The 13,218-nt window shown below is 43.7% G+C and overlaps 2 long non-coding RNA genes across 3 annotated transcripts in view; one reads left to right on the top strand and one right to left on the bottom strand.

The window, feature by feature from the left end:
* The window catches only part of LOC310896552, a 69,068-nt gene that overhangs the window by 19,428 nt on the left and 36,422 nt on the right, over positions 1 to 13,218 (top strand). The window lies entirely within an intron of this gene.
* On the bottom strand, positions 1,001 to 7,032 carry LOC310896550. Its single transcript, XR_014581594.1, has 3 exons — positions 6,866 to 7,032; positions 6,705 to 6,758; positions 1,001 to 2,691 (listed from the first exon to the last, which is right to left on the bottom strand). It is a non-coding gene; the product is annotated as an uncharacterized lncRNA (long non-coding RNA).

Genomic DNA, 13,218 nt, shown 5'->3' with positions numbered 1-13,218 from the left:
GTGCAATCTAGCACATCTTCTGAAGGAGTACAGAGGTCAGAGTCTCGCTAATTGGCAATGTTCTTCAGGGTGGTCTTTGAGGTGATCTAAACTAATGTGTCTGGACTGAATAGATCTTATCTTCTTTTTCAGCATGCCAGTGGGTGCTGACCCGCTGACAAATTCTAGCACTAAAAGAGGTATTCAAGGAGCCCCAATGTGGTGGAAACTGTTCAGCTGAGCAAGGCTAATACAGAAGAACTACAACTGAAGCTCTTGCTAATTACAGTAAGTGTGGGCTTTGCCCAAAGGAAAGGATACACCAAAATCACAGAAGTGGTTTCTCAGGGCAGGAATTGTGTCCTTGTATGAATTTACCTGTAAAGTACACTCCAGGTGTACAATAGAAATGAGTGATACAAAAGTATGCAGCAATAAATAGTGATGGCATCCGGACATCCTACCTATCAGCCAGCACACTGGCTACCTGCTTCTTATCTTCCCATAACCAGTCCCAACCTTCAACCCACCATCTTACCTTAGTGCAATGATTTTTCCAAAGGAGACTTTCTACAATTTAAGCATCAAAATTGTACTTATGAAAGAAGTTAAGGTCTGTTTCCAATAGTAGTCGGAAATCCAACAGGGTTTCCCAACTGAGGAAGTGTTACGGTAACAGATTTCTGAGTTGCATGTCTGCCTTTAGTTCATGAGACTGATGGTTCATTAATAGCACACACGGAAGAGCAACTTCCAGATACTCACCACCATCTATCTATACATGCACACATTACTGCTACAATTATGCTGAAGGCATAGGGGGCTTGTGTACTGACATTATAAATTAGAACAGATCACTTCCATTCCCTCAGCTTTCATAACTTGGCTATAACAAAAGAAATTGCAGTGTAGGGAGCTGGCAAGTTATGGTTTGTATTTGTAAGAGAAGGACATAGCAAGTAACTGTGTGTAGCATTTTGTTCTTTGTACTGAGAGTGTGTTACACTACAAAACCCTTCCTTATTTTTCTGTAAGCAATTATGTGTAAAATAAAATAGCAGCTATCTTAATGCTGTCCAAACCTAGCCGTTCTCTGATATGAAATTTGAAGATGGCTAAAACTAGTTTGTAAGCAGCTTCTTCCTGCTTAGTGTTAATCCTGGGGATAAAAGGAAGGAAAAATAAAAATATATAAAAAAATCTAACTGATATTAATGCCAGGATAGCAATGAAATTGCTTTTTACTCAGCTATGATGATTGAAGCATCATTTGTACTTGGGAAGCAACATGAGTAGTTGGATACTTTTGGATAATACTAGTTTAGCTCCCTTTGGAAACCATTTATGCTAGTCATTTATTCCCGGTACTGTGCTCAGCTGACTGTACCATACATCATCTCATCTCTGAAGAGAAGTTCTACATAAAATTCCTTCTCAAGCAGTACTTTCCCAGCGCAGGATTCTTGCACTTTGTTCTGTGGCAAAGATGGACTCGCTGGTACAACAGAACACCCATTTCTTTTAATGTATTAGGCCTCAAGGAGGGCTGGTAATTTCCATTTCCCCCCTAAAAACCCAGACCTACTTTCCTTTAAAAACTGATCTTTGCATTCTGTCCCACTCCTGTACACCTCAGTTTCTATAATCAGCATCTTATATAAGAGACCCAGAACTGGGAACAGTTATTTATCAGTTTTTGCATGCCCTCACTTTCTCCCCAGAGAGCACTGAAATAATGTGACAGATATACGCTTGGTATAAGGGCTGTTGTAGCAGACAGCTTCCTCCTGCTAGACTGAACCCACCATCACCCTAAAAGGAATGGTGCTGGGGAAAGAAAACCTATTTGTGCTGTTTGCACTATGGAGTCCCTACTCTGCTCATCACAGAGGTGCTGCAAGACACAGCAGACTCCCAGGGCATTCATACATCCCGCCATTGCAAGAGCTGCAGAAAAGCCTCCTGCCTGAACCGCAGCATAGCTCAGGGCTTATGATGTTCACAAAATAAGGCCAACCCCAGCAGCAGCACAGGGGGCTGTAGCCCACATCCTGGAGGCAGGGATGGGCACGCCAGTTGCATGCCAAATACAGACTGGGGAAGAGGATACAGGCATGTTATTCCCCTCTGCGCTAGCGCCCTGTTTTTTGCGCAAATATCCATCCCCAGTACAGGAAAGCAGGAGGGGGCCGTGGCACGCAGCTGGAGTCAGGCTCCCTCCCAACTTCACCCTGGGAGGCTATTTGTGCTTTTTATTGTTTGCCTGTTTATTTTCAGGTGACTCTTCCGCAGCCTTGTCACTCAGCTGGTTTCTAACCGACCTGGCAGGTTTTTACTGCTCCCTTCCTGGTTGCTGGCAAAACAACAAAGTGTGGGATTTATAGGCAGCAGCTCCCTCACAGTAGCTGCAAGTAAAGCGTCCTCACGAGGAGAGGAAGCCTTGCTGACAGCTGCCTCTGTTTGAGATGTCTGTGTGTATTTAGGCCCTGCTCCATCACAGCACTGTAGCACACACTCAGCATCGGGCACATCCGTGCTGCTGTCACTAGGCTACACAAAGTAAGGTGTGTGCTCAAGTCTTTGTGGGCTGTAGGGCCTTAAAGCCCTGCTTTATTGTCCTGGCAAGTCATGGAGTCATTGTGTAGCCTGCAGTGTCCCAGGTTGATGATTTACAGAGCAGCTGAAGAGAAAACTTGCAGCACACAAGTACCTCTGCAGTAAAAAAAAAAAAAAAAAAAAGCACAGAATAACCCACTTGATTAATTCTGGGGAGAGGCTTTCAGGAGTGAATATGCATTTATTCTTTTTAATAGGCACTTTGGCCACAAAAATCTATCAACTCGGCACAGTTTTCTCTCTGTAGAGCACCAATAGGCAGGAATCGCTTCTAGAAGTCAGCAATGCATACCCTATGAATTGCTAATAGGCACCATACAGGGTGCAGGGGCTAGCAGCAGCCTTCTAGTGATAGATATTTTCTCCAAAATTTAGTCAGTGCTTCCAGCCACTCCTTGTCTTGCCTATTCATCTTATGCCAAGCTTTTTTTTTTTTTTTTTAATATCTTTGACTTTGTTATGAGAAGTTCCTTTGTGGGAAGCAGATGAGACTAACATTAAACCAGAAAGTTGTAAGGGTTTCTGAAGAGGCCAGAGTAGTTTGACAAAAGCTTATTCCTCCCTGAAGAAATATCCACTAATTATCAGTGAGCAGACTGTTTGGTGCAGAAAATCCAGCATCCTAGTTTGAACTTTGTTACTAGTATCCTCCACGAGCTTTACTCTTTTGAAAAACCATTTCTTCAGCAAGATGCTGTAACCCAGTGCCCTCAGATCACCCATCCCTGCCCCTTGCCAGACCACCTTCATTCTCTCTGCTCTCCCACTTCCACAGAAAAACTCCAAATGCTGTACAAGCCAAACTAGAAAGCCTTATTTTTAAAACTTGCCACCCAGACAAAATGAGTCTTTCTGGTAAGGGAAAACCACTTGGTTTCTGAAACAGGAGCAGGAAGCAGCTGTGCCAGCTTGAGGCATCACACAGCTATGACTGGGAGTAACAGCACTCAGCCTTAGAGTTCGTCAGTGAGCCACTGCCTCCATAAGATAACCCAAACCATTTCCTGATGTTTCCCTAAATTGCCTCTGAGACTTCTGCTCCCCCTTTGGCTCAGTAATGCAAGTTCCCTTCACTTCTCTTCAAGAACTACATTGCTTTTACTGACAGGGTTGAAAATTTGCCTCAGATTTCTGCTAAATAGAAGTTGGGCCTCTTCATTTTATTATTCACTCATTGTCCACAAGGTTGGTCTACAGCAACAAAGAACAGATGTGAATATCAAATGTGAAGCTACCTGGTGTCATCACCACATAATCTGTGTTACAATAATGCTCAGTTTTCATCCGACCTTCAGAAATCAGCAGATTCAATTACTTATAGCATTTGCTGAAGATCCTCCAGGGATCTCACCATAAATTATACTGTATTCTACAAATAGATATGACAACACTAATCAGAAAATTAAGTGACAGCGATCATTCCTGCGGAGATACTTAAACATCTGATTGAGCGGGTATATTGGACCTGCGCAGCCTACAGCTTTAGTCTTCAAGAGGTGCTGCTCTCATGCATAGGAAATGCTGACCTTGCAAGCATGAACCTGTAGGTTACTTAAGATATCTAATAAAAGAAAAAGGCTGATGTCTCCAAGCAAACACTAATAGATATTGATGGATGGTGACTGTAGTCCCATCATAAATATTTTGCCCTGGTTGTTTCTACCCACTCAGCTTTACATGACAATTTCCAGAGTCACCAGAGCTGACGGGTGACTTAGGTGTGACACTTTCTAATAATTACCCTTTCCCCACAGGGGAATGCCCCCCTGCCCTGCCAGGTAGACCTAAGGCAGTACTTTCTGGAGGTGCACTCAGGAGCCATTTCTCAGTGGATGTGGACTGGTCCTTGTCCCATCTCTGCCCTCCTTGCCCTGTCAAGTTGCAATGGAAAAGCCTTGACTTTTTAAAACCCAGTGCTGTCAGCCAGCTGCTGCTGGGACTGTGCCCCATGTGTTTCACACATGACAGGCAGTTCAGCAAGAGCGAAAATACTAGCCTGGGAGGGCAGTGTATAAAAAGGGCAAAGCTGATGGCTGCAAGAGACCTTCTAGAGGTCATGGAGCAAAGGAGAAAAGTCACTAAAACAGTAGGCAGAGTGCATGGTGTATGGGCTGGGGCAGGCACCGATAGCAGGACTGTAGCAGGGCCCACGCTTGTAAGCCTTCAGCAAAGAGAAGCATGCAGGAACCCAATGCACTGCTCTGCTGGGAGGGTCAGCCAAGCGATCACAGAGACACATCCTGCACTCGCAGGCAGTGTCACCTTCATCTGGCCCCATCCTCAAGCCTTTCATTAGGAGCAGGTGCCACAGGAGGTGGGGGCAGCATGGAGTGGAGAGGTGTGATCACATCTCCTACTGCAAGCTGTTATTTTGACAGCTCTATTACAGACATACAGAAACAACTCCTGTGAAGTGTAAAGTACCGTAAAAAAAATCCAGGAAAATCATCTGTCCTGCAATATGCCAGCTTTCACTGAGGAAGACGACTAAATGCCAGCGAGAAGATATGTGGTGAATTCTTTCTAGGGCTTTTTCTTTGGCCATAGCAAGTTAACATTCACCTGAAGAACAGTCTTTCTTCTCCCACTAAGGTGTGGTTAGTCTGTCCCCTGTTCAGCTTCATAGCAGCTCTCTTCCCCAGGAGAAGTCCTTTTTCCTTTGAGCCAAACAACTTAAGGAATGAACAGCCCTTTTCTGAAATACCTTGCTTGGAAGAAAAGCAAACAACTTATCCCAGGAATCATTATGCTCAGAGTGCAAGTTCAACTCTGATTGCGTTCACGTGAAATAACACAGTTTATGGAGAACACTGCTGTTATTTCTTAATCCAAGTGCCAACAGTGCCAAGTACTAGTACGCAGACACACGCTGTCTGATCAGGCCAACAATTTCCTTGCCAGCACCTTGAGAAAGGTTCCTCCCCGCCATTTCTCAATTTAACAATGGTGTCACATCCTATGTAAACCAAGGTTTATCTCATACAAAAAACACAACACCACTCAAAGGAGTGTGATGTCGTCTCGAGCCATCTCTGGAAGAGTAAACAGGCATGTGCTCAGCCCAGTGTGTGGCTGCAGCGAGGCAGCTCTGCTGGGACTCAAGCCATATACTGCCACCCCTTTGCTGCTCCAGGAGCCTGCAGTTGCATGGAAGAGCGGGCTGCCTGAAGAATTTCATGCCCTGTACACCTTTGAATGATAGAGATCTGTCTGAATAATCCAGCAACATGCTGGAAGTGGATATTCTCAGAGGCAATAAAACCAAAACTTCAGGTATTTTCTTCAACTCGCCTGTTGGAGTTTAAGAAGTGTTTGGACTGTGCACTTAGTCACATGGTCTGAATTTTTGGGTAGACCTGGGTGGTGCCAGGAGTTGGACTCCGTGATCCTTATGGGTCCCTTCCAACTCAGGATATTCTATGATTCTTTTCCCCTCAACCTACCCCAGCCACACACGGTACTGTGTAGCAACAACATCTTTTAGCTTAACACAAACAATCCTGCTCATTTGTGTTAGCAATCTCAACAGATATGTATATGCACTTCAGTCTTATTGACCCTTCTCTCCCACCTTCGGGAAGAAAAGCAGCAGAAGTGCTGATGGAGGAACTCTGGTCACACTCCCTTCCAGTTTCTGGCGGCATTTGCTCAACAGTGATAGCTCATAAAGAAGACACAAATGGCTTGCTAGTCAGGTGCTTGTTGTGGAGCCCTACCCAGAGAAAATTCCTGTCAAGTACTCTACAAATTCACTGTGACTTTGTTACATTTTTGCTTCATAAGAGGTATCCTGAAAAGTTAAATTTCATCCCTCGTTATTGCAAATTATTCCCACAGGTGAAGTGCTTTTTGTCTTAGGCAAAATACCACAAATTGGTGCTGTGCTCCGTTAGTTAAGGGAGGCTCAATCAGCATTACTCTTCTGTCAAGGGAATGCCTTCTTTCTGCACCTGACACTTCTTGTGAAGGGGCTCTCACAGCAAAAGGGAAAGTTTTCAACCTAAGGAGCAGCACCCGAGTGCTGCTGGCAGGAGGCAACTTCACTGGCGGCTTAGAGATGCTTCAAGTACTCTACAGATTGATGTAGTTATTTTCTTTCTTTCACTTACAAACCAATGACGCTATCAAACACTTCCACGGGAGATCAGGTTGCAAGGACTGACCTGTGGGAAGTAACGTTGCAACTTGGTGTAGCAAATCCGCATGCCAGGGAAAGATTATTTCATTTTGAAACAAGAAGATAAATTCATTAATTCATCCTCTCACTTACTTGCTCACAAGCAGACAAAAATGCACATCCGGGTAGCCCCACAGGCACTAGGATTCTGGTATCCAGGGGGTGCGTCCAGGAACATTCATGATGCTGTGGATGACAAATAATAGCTGCTACAAACCCCTCTGACATATCCTTGTCCTAGCAACCAGGCACTGTTTTTGAAGCTGCTTTCTTACACCCTTCAGGAGCTGATGAGGGTTGGTCTCTCCACCCTGTCCCACCTGTGAGGCATTAGGATTGATTGGCTCACTCTCCGTGTCTCCTGCATTGGGTGGTCTGAGGAGCTGCCTGTAGAAGTGCTGGACATTTCATTGCTTCCTAGCATATGTGCCTTTTGTGATTGTGCTGTTAGAGCAGGTTTGATAAAGAATGAAGCTCTGTGTCTAACTTCTGTCTTTTGAGCCTATGTGGTACTGTTGGGGAGGTCATAACAATACCTTCTGCTGCACCAAAGTGATGCCTCTGCAAAAGCATCATTGTTTCACATCTAATGATTTACTAGCAGGTTTTAATGCCAGTGTCAGTTGATGGCACAGTCAGCAGGTCAAAGTGCCTTCTGTATTTTATGATGCCCAAAAGCGTCAGTTATGTTGTCAAAGTTTAATTATTCAAACCTCATACGTATCAGCTAGTAAACCCTAATTTCTTGCTTCACAAACTTCCTTTCTTTGCTCTCTCCAGCAATCTACAGTTTTGCTAATGAGCACACAGCCTCTGCACTCCTCACAGGACAGCTCAGGGCATAATTCCTGCGGGGAACCTCAGATGAGGTGTTATTTTGCTTCATGGGAGAGGTGTCCTGTTCTAGGGGTTATTTTTAGAGGATGCAGAAGGAAAGGACTTCACCCAAACCCTACAGACTACTGCAGCTTCCAGCCTACATGCTTTCTGTCCATCAAGAGTGTGATATAATCTTGCTTGTAGAGGATTGTACTGCTACCGCCCGTTAAATTGGTGTAGCTGTCCTTGTACATCTGCCTGGAATATGGGAAGAGAAAATGCTTTTGTTTAAGCACAAAAGCTCTGCTCACAGCTGAGGCATTTGAGAATCACTGCAACTCGAGGCCATTTTTAACTTTCTGCTCTGGCCATCACCTTGGTGCAGTTTGCCAAGGGTGGATAGAGAGGCTTTCAGTCCCACAGAAACCATGCCTTTTTCTTGCTTGCCTTTTTTGTGCACGTATTTTTAAGGCAAGTCTTAGTCCACTGGAGCCACAGGCTTACTTGCGGCTTTGTGGGAGGCTCATCGTACAATGTGAATATAGTAAAAGCTACAAATAAGGCCTTTTGCTTTCTCCCTTCCCCCTTTCCTGTGTCCTCTGCCATGGGTATCACTGCGTTTTCTGGATGTTTATACAGTACCTCTTACATCTGGGAATGGTTATAGGAAAAATCAAGATAGGGCAGATATTTTAACCGTGGAACACCAGAGAGAGTTTCATTTGTCATGAGCTGGAGTAATTAAAAGTCATTTCTGCATGTTTTGGATGAGGGATTCTGACTTCAGTCAGGGCATGAGCTGTGCAAAGTGCTTATTTTTATAGTTTTGACGTAAATCATGGAATGTTTTCCTTCTTAATTTGGAACATTTGCCCCAAATGTTCCAAGTCTGTATAGATAAGTCCATGCTCTTTTCTTCCTCACGACATACATCCGTACACGCTAAAGTTGCAGGGTTGACTGCCCAAGTTCAGCTGTACTGAAGACAGGACTGGGACTTCTTTTAAAAATAGTAATTTCCAACTGTTTCTGTTAGGTCACTGATCCCAAGTTAGATGCACAGTTTTACTACCTGTTAAAATCTATCTTCTGCTCTGCAGAAGTGCCTTTGGTCATTTGCTTAACAAAACAAACGTGCCTCCCTCCCCCAAATCCAGCACATATACAAAAATAATTTCATTGGTTATATCTTTTTTCTCTGGGGATATTTAAACTGTCAACTTTGCTGAGCTATGCTCTCCCCTCTCATTCTGTTTCATGGGAGATGTTCTGTTACAGGGCACTCATGGCAAACTCACATTTTGAAATTTTCCAGAGGATTTAATATTAATGCACATTCAAGAGACCCAAGAAATCTTTCTCTTTTGAAATGGTAATAAGCTATCAATAGTTTCTAGAGCTGGTATTGTTCAGCTTTCACAACTAGTTCAAAATACAGTCAGTGCAAACACATCTGATCCCAGGATGACAAAGATATATCATTTTCCAGGTCAATCACTGGCCCAGAGGATGGGCAGATGATTGTTGGCTCTCCAACATTGATTTGAGAAAGCAATTTCAAATCAGCCCATGTAATTGTTATCATTTAATGTTGAACTAGGAACTCCCTGCATTTCCAGCTGTAGCTTCTCTTGTTCATGGAAAGTCCTGCTTGGTCACCAACAATAAACTCTTGAAAACCATAGGGCACATCTCAAAACCTCTAGAGGCAGATGTGGGAACAACAGAAGCTTTGATTTTGTTTTAATCTAAGTCATTGTTTAGGAACCAGTTATTATAATGAATGACAATGCAAAACCTTTTGAACCCATGAAGCCTGTTACAAATGAATCTACACGTAAGAAAAGGGTTTATCACATGCACACTTTCCTGTAGAATTGGGTGTGCTTTACCACTGTTAAATAGAGCGCAATTAAATAGTGCTTTCCTCAGCCCCCATGGGTTGTGTCTGTGAAGTCACCGTGATGACCCAGCCAAGGATAAAGGTCAGGTAATGCTCAGCACAACTGAAGAAAGGCAAAGAAGGCAAATGTAGCCTCGCTTCAGGAGGTTCCTTTTCCTTCAAAATCCCACCCTGGGCACATGCCACAGCCTGTATGCTGCTCCTGCCCTTGGGCTAGCACAAGTGTTTTAGGCCTGCATGGTACATCAGATCAGGGATGTGATCTGGCTAGGAAAGAAGGAATATCTCCTTCATTCCCCTGCAGCCTTTTTTTTAATTGCTTCTGAGAAATACATACAGAAAATTGTATGTGCAGTCTCAGCTGTCAATCTTTGCAGCCACCCAGAGTCAGAAGTGACGGTGCAATATAGCTGCCAATCCCCTCAAGTTGAAACTTGGACTTAGTGTTTAACATCCATGACAAGCCATCAATTAAAATGCACTAAAATCCAACTCTCAAAAGAGTTTAAATGATTAATATTTTGAAGCTGCTCATATAGAAACAAAACATGCCAAAATGTTGGCTAGAACAAGCAACTTTGCACAACAATTTGTTTTACAGAGAGTACTCATTTGTTACAATAAAAAGCATGATGCAATCACCATTTCGTTATTAAATGAGTACTATTTTTTTTTTTTTTTTAGCATATATGGCAGATATGTCTTAGTAGCAATAGGGGATTCTTAGCAGACCTGTGCCCGAATGGTGTGTCGATGCCTGCACACCTTGCTGTACAAGTCTTCTGTCAAGAGAGCACAGATTTAGCCTGAATCCGGCAGCAGTGATCGCGAATGCCTGGCTGTTAGTATGCCTGAATAGGCTTCATTTGCAATCAGATCCACAGTGTGGCTCAAATGGAAAGTTGCCTGGTAAATTGGTGTAATTTATTGTAACTAAGACTAGTCCTGTTCCTGCTGCAGCCGCCAGCAGATTGCAATTTTGTCAGGGAAAGCAGGATCAGGCACTGTTGGCTGGTGCCTGTATTTCTGCTGAGGTAAGGCGTGCCAGCCAGAAAGATATCCCAAAATGGTGCCATAAAAATATCCCCCATTCCTTTTTCTCCCCTTTTATAAAAATACGGCACACTTTTAATCAATTACTTGTCTTCTATAGCTCCCAGTGTTAGTGGTTTTATATCCTCCACTGATTTAGAGTCGCTAACTTCGATATTACTGCAAGTGTTATGATGTTTATTGATTTTTTGAAAGCATCATCTCCTGCAGTCATGTGAAAACAGTTTTCAATTCACAAATTAGGAATGGTTCCACCTCTGCTGCTTGCAAAGGAAGGTGCAAGAATACACTCAATAACTGCTGCAAGCACCCATAATATTACTGATGATAATTCTTATCATTACAAATAAGAATAAATTCCTGATTTAAATCAGGAAGCCTCACAGATGTCCCTGTTTGACTTTTGTGAGTGGGTGGCAGTACCAGGTAATAAGCCAGCTCCTGCCCTATATGACTTTGCTGCTCCATCACCCCACAGCACATACACTACACTGATTTATACCATGACAGACTTACAGCCTTATAAACCCTTCCCCGGTTCTAAAGGCCACTGTAAGGAACTAATTTGAGTGAGTGATGCTGAGTGCTAATCCTACAGCACTCACAGTTCTCCAAGAGTTCATACCATCTGCATCCACAATGCTGCTGAGATGCTGAAAGCTGGCATGGTTTGGACCTGTTCCTCCTTTTGGCCTGGGGGCGAGTGCAATATTATCTTTTTCTACTATCATCTGAAAGAGACAGATCTGGTGGCAATTTAAGGATCATACATTATACTAGGCTATGGAAAGAATAATTTATGCCCTTGAGCCATTCTCAGATCTTTCAGCAAAATCAGACGTCTAAAGGAAAATCTAGTTCTTTGGAGAGCCACGGGGATTAGTAACACACCCAAGAGGACATGGGGGCCAGACATGATGGGATTAGTGTGATCCACAAGCATGGTTTTGTCATCTGTGACAGATTCAGGCATATACTTCATGTCTCTGTGTTTTGTAACAGCCATCTGGAAGCGCAAATGGGAAAAGACTGGGGTATGTTTCTTTCACGGCCCTGGTTTGTCTTCTTGCAGACAATAACATCACTTCTGGCTTTTGCACAGAGCTGTGGGATGCCTTCTCTGCTGCTGGCTTGCACCACTCCTCTTTCTTTCTGATGAGATGAAAAAAAAAAAAAAAAATCCTCCAAACCATCCTACGCAGGAGGGAGCACTCCAGCATAAACTGCCATTTTAAAAGGCTTTCTTGATGTTGTATTTCCTGGAAGATGAGGCTTGTGCAAGCCTTTGTGTCCTGGTGCAAGCCTAACTGCTCCACTACAGACTCAGGATGGGAATAACGACTGGCATGCAACCTCTCTGGCTGACGTTCAGGTGATTTTCAGGCAGCATGCTGAGCCTTAACACTGCCCATGCAGGTTTAGGTGCCAGGTTTTTAAGGCATAAAGCAACTGCAAAACATAAACAGAAGGGAACCTGACACATTACAGTGGCATGCAAAGACACCCCCTCCCCTTTGGCCCTAATACATGCCTAAAAACTCGCCATAGCATGCAGTAGACCTTTGTACGTGTAGCTCTGAAAGAGAGGGAATATTCCAATAACACTGCAGCCAAGATGATCACAATCATCAAAAATATTCCTCTGGACTGGGAAGGGGTCCTCAGCCCTACTGGGCATTTGTCAAGCTGTCTAACAAGATAAAAAAAACCTGTTGCCCCCCTAGGATCTTGTTGCATTCATGCAAGGAGTAACTAAGACAGCTCTGCATCTGTTGGCTTTTGCCTTCTGCCTAATGCTAGGATAACCTCCCTCTGCCAAAAAAAACCCAAAGGCTGCCTGTTAAGTGCTCCAGTTGGGACAATTCCCATTAGAGACAGCAGGATCTATCTCCAGTTCCCTGAGAGCATCGCAACGGGCAGTCACAGTTAAACAGTTGACCTAAGGCAAATCTAAGATGATCTAGGTATTAAAAAAATAAAAAAGGCAAAGAACTTCCCTCCCATCCAAAAGGGAGCAAGACCATCCAGCCACCCTGAGTTGGTGTGAATATGGGGTTTTCAGTCCAGCTCCTTCCTATAACGTTTGATGGTTCATTAAAAAAATAAAAAATGAACTGCAGAGGATTCTCTGGTGGGCTGTAAGAACTCCAAAGGACTTTTGACAGCATTCTCAAGGTATTATTAAGTTTTCAGAATATGTATGTGTAGCACAATAATTAGTTCCCCTGAAGAGACCCCAGTAATTGATGGATTTTTTTCTGATGTCTCTTATGAAAGTATGAAATGGCTCCTCATACAAAAGCAGCATTGGGTTTTCACTCTATATGCCAAACAAGCTAAAAATCAATATTAGTGCCTGGCTGGTAAATTCTGACACACAAAGAAGTCTGTGCTATGTGTCAGCAGACAGATTAGCAGTGGTGGAGGCAGTGCTGCCACGTTTCTGCAGGTGGGCTTTGCCCCAGACCCGAATAAAGGAGCCAGAGGCAAAGAAACCCACATGCCCACTGAGAGGGAGGGTGCAGGTGAGGAGGTGGCAGCAGGTAATTCCCCTTGATCTGCAACTGGGATTACACCTGCTACTTCAGCCTCCAAGAATTACCTTTTGTACTTCTAAGAAAAATCAAAGAAGTCCTTACCTGGAGCAACAAGTTACAAGCATCATCTTATA

The sequence above is a fragment of the Anser anser genome (genome assembly GCF_964211835.1).
Source record: "Anser anser genome assembly, chromosome: 3".
Taxonomy (NCBI): Eukaryota; Metazoa; Chordata; class Aves; order Anseriformes; family Anatidae; genus Anser; species Anser anser.
This window is presented reverse-complemented; position numbering and strand designations above follow the sequence as displayed.